Consider the following 6,000-nt stretch of genomic DNA (forward strand, 5'->3'; position numbering starts at 1 on the left):
GTTTTCATACCAGTACCATGCTGTTTTGGTTACTATAGGCATATAGTATAGTTTGAAGTCAAGTAAGTTGATACATTTTGTTTTTTTTCTTTTAGCTTGAGATGGCTTTGGCTATTCAGGCTATTTTTTGTTCCATATAAAATTTAAAATAGTTTTTTCTAGTTATAGAAAAATAACATTGATAGTTTTATAGGAATAATGTTGAATCTCTAGATTACTTTGAACAGTATCACCATTTTAATGATATTGACTTTTCCTATCTATGACTATTGAATGTTTCTCCATTTGTTCCTGTTATCCTTTTAGCAGTGTCATGTAGTTCTCCTTGTAAAGCTCTTTTGCCTCCTTGGTTGACTGTATTATCTTTGTGACTGTGTAAATAGAATTGCATTGTTGATTTGGCTCTCAGCTTGGTTTCTGGTGTATAGAAATGCTACTAGTTTTGGTAAATTGATTTTGTATCCTGAAACTTTGCTGGAATCATTTATCAGTTCCAGGAGCATTTTGGTGGAGTCTTTAGTATTTTCTACACATAGAATCAAATTGTCGGCAAAGGGAAATCATTTGAATTCTTCTTTTACTATTCAGATGCATTTTGTTTCTTTCTCCTGGCTGATTACAATGGCTTGAACTTTCAGTACTGTGTTAAATAGGAGTGGTAGGAGTGGGCAGCTCTGTCTTGTTCTAATTCTCTTGTCCCTTTGATGCCTAGTTTCTTGTGGGTTTTTATCATGAAGGGATGTTGGATTTTATTGAAAGTCTTTTCCATGTCTATTGGGATGATCATATTGTTTTTGTTTTTAATTTTGTTTATGTGGTGAATCATATTTATTTATTTCAAATATTGAAACTTACATCCCAGGAATATAGCCTACTTGATGATAGTGAATTAACTTTTAAATGTATTGTTGGATTCGATTTGCTACTATTTTGTTTAGTATTTTATTAGCAATGTTCATTAGGGTTATTGGCCAACAGTTTTATTTTCTTGTTGTGCTTTTCCAGGTTTTGTTATCAGGGTAATGGTAGCTTTGTAGGATGAATTATGGAAGAGTCCCTTCTCCTGAATTTTTTTGGAATGGTTCCAGTGGAATTGGTATCAGCTCTTCTTTGTATGTCTGGTTGAATTCAGCTGTGAATTCATTTGATCAAGGGTGTTTTTGATTGGTGGGTTATTACTACTTTTTTGAACCTGATATTGGGGTGTGTTATAGTTTAAATATTTGTCCTAGCCTAAATTTCATGTTGAATTCTAATTCCTAGTGTTGGAAGGGGGCTTGATGGGAGATGTGTGGATTATGGAGATACATCTTTTATGAATGGTTTCAGGTATCCCCTTGGTGATAAGTGAGCTATTGCTCTGAGTTCACTTAAGAGCTAGTCATTTAAAAGTGTGTGGCACCTCCCACCTACTCTCTCTCTTTTGATCTTGCTCTGGCCATACAACATGATTGCTGCGCATTTGCCTTCTGCCATGATTGTATGCTTCTTGAGGCTTCTCCAGAAGCTGAGCAGATGCCAGTATCATGCTTCCTGTAAAGCTTGCAGAACCGTGAGCCAATTAAACCTCTTTTCTTTATAAATTACACAGTCTTGGGTATTTCTTTATAGCAATACAAAAATAGCCTAATACATTCTGTTTAGTGTTTCCATTTTTTCCTGAATATTGGGAGATTGTATGTTTCCATAAATTTATCAATTTCCTCTAGATTCTCTAGTTTCTGTGCACAGAGGTGTTCATAACAATCTTGAAGGTCTTTTTTATTTTTATAAGATCTGTTGTAATGTCGTCTTTATTGTTTCTGATTATGCTTTTTTTTGGATCTTATCTCTTTTTTCCTTTGTAATCTATTCACTGGTCTATTGATCTTGCTTATCCTTTCAAATAGCAAACTTCTGGTTTTGTTCATTCTTTGTATGAATTTTTGAATCTCAATTTTATCACTTCTGCTCTGATTTCTTTTCTCTTGCTAGCTTTGGGTTTAGTCTGTTCATGTATTTCTATTTCCTCTAGGTGTGATTTTAAATCATTAATTTAATATATTTCGAACTTTCTGAGGTATGCATTTAGGGGTATAAGCTCTCCTCTTAACACTGCTTTTGCTACGTCCCAAAGATTTTGGTACACTGTGTCTCCCCATTCATTTATTTTAATGAATTTGATAATTTCTGACTTAATTTCATTGTTTACTCAAAAGTCATTCAGGAGCAAATTGTTTAACTTCTATGTAATTGTATGATTTTGAGAGATCTTCTTAGTATTGGTTTCCATTTTATTCCACTGTGGTTCAAGAGTATGGATGGCATGATTTCAGTTTTTTTGAATTTATTGAGATTCACTTTATGACCAAGCATATGTTGGATCTTGGAGTTCACTCTGTGTGCAAATTGGAAGAATATAATACTGTGGTTGATGGGTGGAGTATTCTCTAGATGTTTATTAGGACCAATTGGTGAAGTGTCCAATTTAAATCTAGAATTTGTTTGTTATTTTCTATCTTGATGATCTAGCTAATAATGTCAGTGGGGTGTTGAAGCCTTCCACTATGATTTTATAGAAGTCTAAGCCTTTTTATAGATCTAGAAATACTTATTTTACCAATCTAAATGCTCCAATGTTAGGTGCATATATATTCGGAATAGTTAAGCCTTCTTGTTGAATTGAATACTTGATCATTACATAACACCCCCTTGGTCTTTTTTTTACTGCTGTTAGTTTAAAGTCTGTTTTATCTTATATAGGAGTAATAAACCTTGGTGTGTGTTTGTTTGATTGATTGTTTTCTGTTTCTATGGTAGATCTTTCTCTAATGCTTTACTTTGAGCCTGTGGGTTTTATTATACTATTGAAGACAGTAAGTAAATGAGTCTTTTTTTAAATCCAACTTGCTACTCTGTGTCTTTTAAGTGAGGCCTTTAAACCATTTACATTCAAGATTAATATTGATATGTGAAGTTGTGAACCTCTTGTTAAGTTGTTACATGGTTATTTGCAGTTTTTATTGTGTGGTTGCTTTATAGAATCTGTGGGTTAGGTACTTAAGTATGTTTTTGTAGTAGCAGTTATTTTTTTGTTTTGCTTTGTTTCCAAATTTACAATTCCCTTAAGTATCTCTTATAAGGCTAATCTAGTGGTAACAAATTTCCTTAACACATGTTGTATGAAAAAGATTTTATTTCTACTTCACTTACGAAGCTTAGTTTGGCAGGATACACAATTCATGGTTGAAATTTCTTTTCTTTAATAATGCTGAAAATAAGCGCCCAATCTGTCCTAGATTGTGAGGTTTCTGCTTAGAAGTCTCCTGTTAGCCTGATGGAGTTCCCTTCGCATGCTATTTGATTTTTATCTCTTTCTGTAAGACTTTTTTTTTTTTTTAGCGTTGACCTTGAAGAATCTGGTGACATATTTCTTAATGACATTTGTTTTGTGTAGTATTTTGCAGGTGTTCTCAGGAATTCTTGTATCTGGATGTTAACCTCTCTAGCAGGATGAGGAAAATTTTCTTGAATTACTGCCCTATGTTTTCCAGCTTGTTTACTTTTATTTCTCTCAGAAATGCCAATAATTCATAGGTTAGGTAACCTGGAATCCCATGTTTCTTGAAGGGTTATAATCATTTTTAAAAATTCTTGTTTTAAAAGTATTTTTGTCTGACAGTGTTAGTTCAAAAGTCTTCAAGCTCTGAAATTCTTCTCCTTGATCCTATCTATTAATAAAGCTTTCAAGTGTATTTTGATACTCCTTAAGTGAGTTTTTAAATTCTAGAAACTGTAATTGATTACTTTTTAGGATGTTTATCTCCTCCTTTATTTCACAGATTGCTTTAGAAGTTTCTTTGTGATTATTTTCAACCTTGTCTTGGATCTCTTTTAACTTCCTTGAAATCCATACTTTGAATTCTTTGTCTGTCAGTTCTGAGTTTCCATTTTCCTTAGGGACCACTGCTGGAGAGCAAGCATGATTCTTTGGTGATGACACCACATTCAGGTTTTTAATGATGCAAGAATTCTTGTGCAGGTTTCCTCTCATCTAGAGATGCTGGCACTTCTAATTTTTGAATGCATTTTGTTTTGCAGAGAGATTTTTCTTTTTCTTTCTTTCCACATAATACTATTATTTGTTTATTCTTTCCTTTACCCTTTCTTCTCTCCCTAGAGGATGTGAATTTAGAGGATTCTGGGTAGGGCCTTTTGGCTTTTTTTTTTTTTTCTATAGCCCTGTGAACTTCTGATGGCAAGTTTTATACTGGGCTGTGCAGTTTGACCTACAAGCCGGAAGATGGCACTTACAGGGAGGAGCTGGCTGCAGTCAATGTGGCTGGCTTATATTTTTCCTGGTTTACCAGGCGAAGATCTCTGTTACTTCAGGCAATGAGTTTATTTGTGGGTTTCACAGTAGTCTTAGCTCCCTGCTTAGTTTTGGGAGAGCAGGGGCCAAGATTAGCAGGTAGGTCTGTTTCCATGTCCCCCAATAGCAGGGAGAAGCAACAGCACTAAGGGATAATCCAGTGGGTGGCTACCAAGTGCTAAGAGGTATGCCTAGGCATGGAGCTCGTAAACCTCAGCCCCAAGTTCTCTGCATGGGGATGAGGGACAGCCCAACTTCTTTAATCTGTGAGCGTGGGTGCACCACATACCTGAAGATATGCCTGGGTGTGTAGCAGAGAGGGCCCCCTTTCACCAGAATCTCTGCACAGGAAGGGTGGAGCAGTCCATGTTGCTGTTCTAGGCAAGTGGTTACCCTCCATACCTGAAAATATGCCTCAGTATACAGCACAGAGGACCTCCCTGCACCTAGATCTTTGTCCCAAAAAGGACAGTTTGTCTCAAGCTGCTGATTTAGGCGAGATGGTGCTCCACATGCCTAGAGATTTGCCTGGGCATGGAGCAAAGAAAGACTTGCTGCACCACAATCTAGTCCCAGGAAGGGCAGGGCAGCTCAGGCCACTAAACCAGGTGAATGGGTGCTCTGAATGCCTGAATATCTTCCTGGGCATGGGGTGGAGAGGGCCCCACTGCACCTTGATCTCTGTTAATGAAGGATGGGACAGCTCATGCTGATGATTCAGGCAATCAGTTGCTCTAAATGCCTAGATATATGCCTAGAGGTGGGGTGGAGATGACCATCTCTCTTAGTGCTGTAGCACTAAAGAACTATAAACCTCTTCTACACATTTAAGGATGGCAAATGGCTCAATTATTTTCTGAGCAATTTTGTTCCCTTTTCTGAATGGTAAATTTAGTGTTCTTAAATAATACACTACAGTGATTTAATCTTGAATAATTATATCAAAGGACACAGTTTATTTTATTTCCAAGAGTATTCCTTGTGAGTATTTATTTTATGCTTGCTTATACTTGCTAGAACATATATGAATCTATCTATTCTGTACTACCAATATTGAATAACAACAAGGGTGTTTGGCAGACTAGTAGACAAATATTTAGAAAGCATAGTCTGTTTAAAATTTTAATTTTCATAGAGTCAGGAGTAATCAACTCATAACTAACCTATAAATTAATGTCAATATCCCAAAGCCAAAGAGAAGGTCCATAGGAAACTAAGAAAATAGATGTAAAAAAAGGGTGCTTTTAGATACATGAAACGAATTCAGCAACAATATAGACCATTTCCCTTTGTGAGAAATCCAGAAACCAACTAAAAGGTTCCAGCATCCCAGGCAAATGCAAACCCAGCTGCACCAATGCCAACAGGAAGATTCATGGCAAACACACCAAAGGCCCTCTTTCTCAGTGCGATGCAATTGGTAGAAAACTCACAGGTCTCAGCTTCTCCCTGGGAATGGAAAGAGAAGACTGAAACATGTTTCCAATGTTTAGACTTTGTCAGGAGCTACCCAAAGGACTGGTTTATGTCCTTACTAAATAAACTACTGATAGGAAAGGGTGCCAGATTGAGAGCTGCTGAAAACAAAGGCAAAGATTTAGACCCCTCTCTGGCCATGGTCCCTTCTGCTGGCTCAGTGAATAAAGAGT

At 36.3% G+C, this 6,000-nt stretch overlaps 1 long non-coding RNA gene across 1 annotated transcript in view; it reads right to left on the bottom strand.

The window, feature by feature from the left end:
• LOC141581405 (uncharacterized) overlaps nucleotides 1–6,000 on the bottom strand; it is a 45,950-nt gene extending 39,950 nt beyond the window's left edge. The window contains exon 1 of the long non-coding RNA XR_012513990.1: nucleotides 5,740–6,000. This is a non-coding gene — a long non-coding RNA (uncharacterized LOC141581405). The remainder of the gene's footprint in view (nucleotides 1–5,739) is intronic.

The sequence above is a fragment of the Saimiri boliviensis genome, chromosome 15, assembly GCF_048565385.1.
Source record: "Saimiri boliviensis isolate mSaiBol1 chromosome 15, mSaiBol1.pri, whole genome shotgun sequence".
NCBI lineage: Eukaryota > Metazoa > Chordata > Mammalia > Primates > Cebidae > Saimiri > Saimiri boliviensis.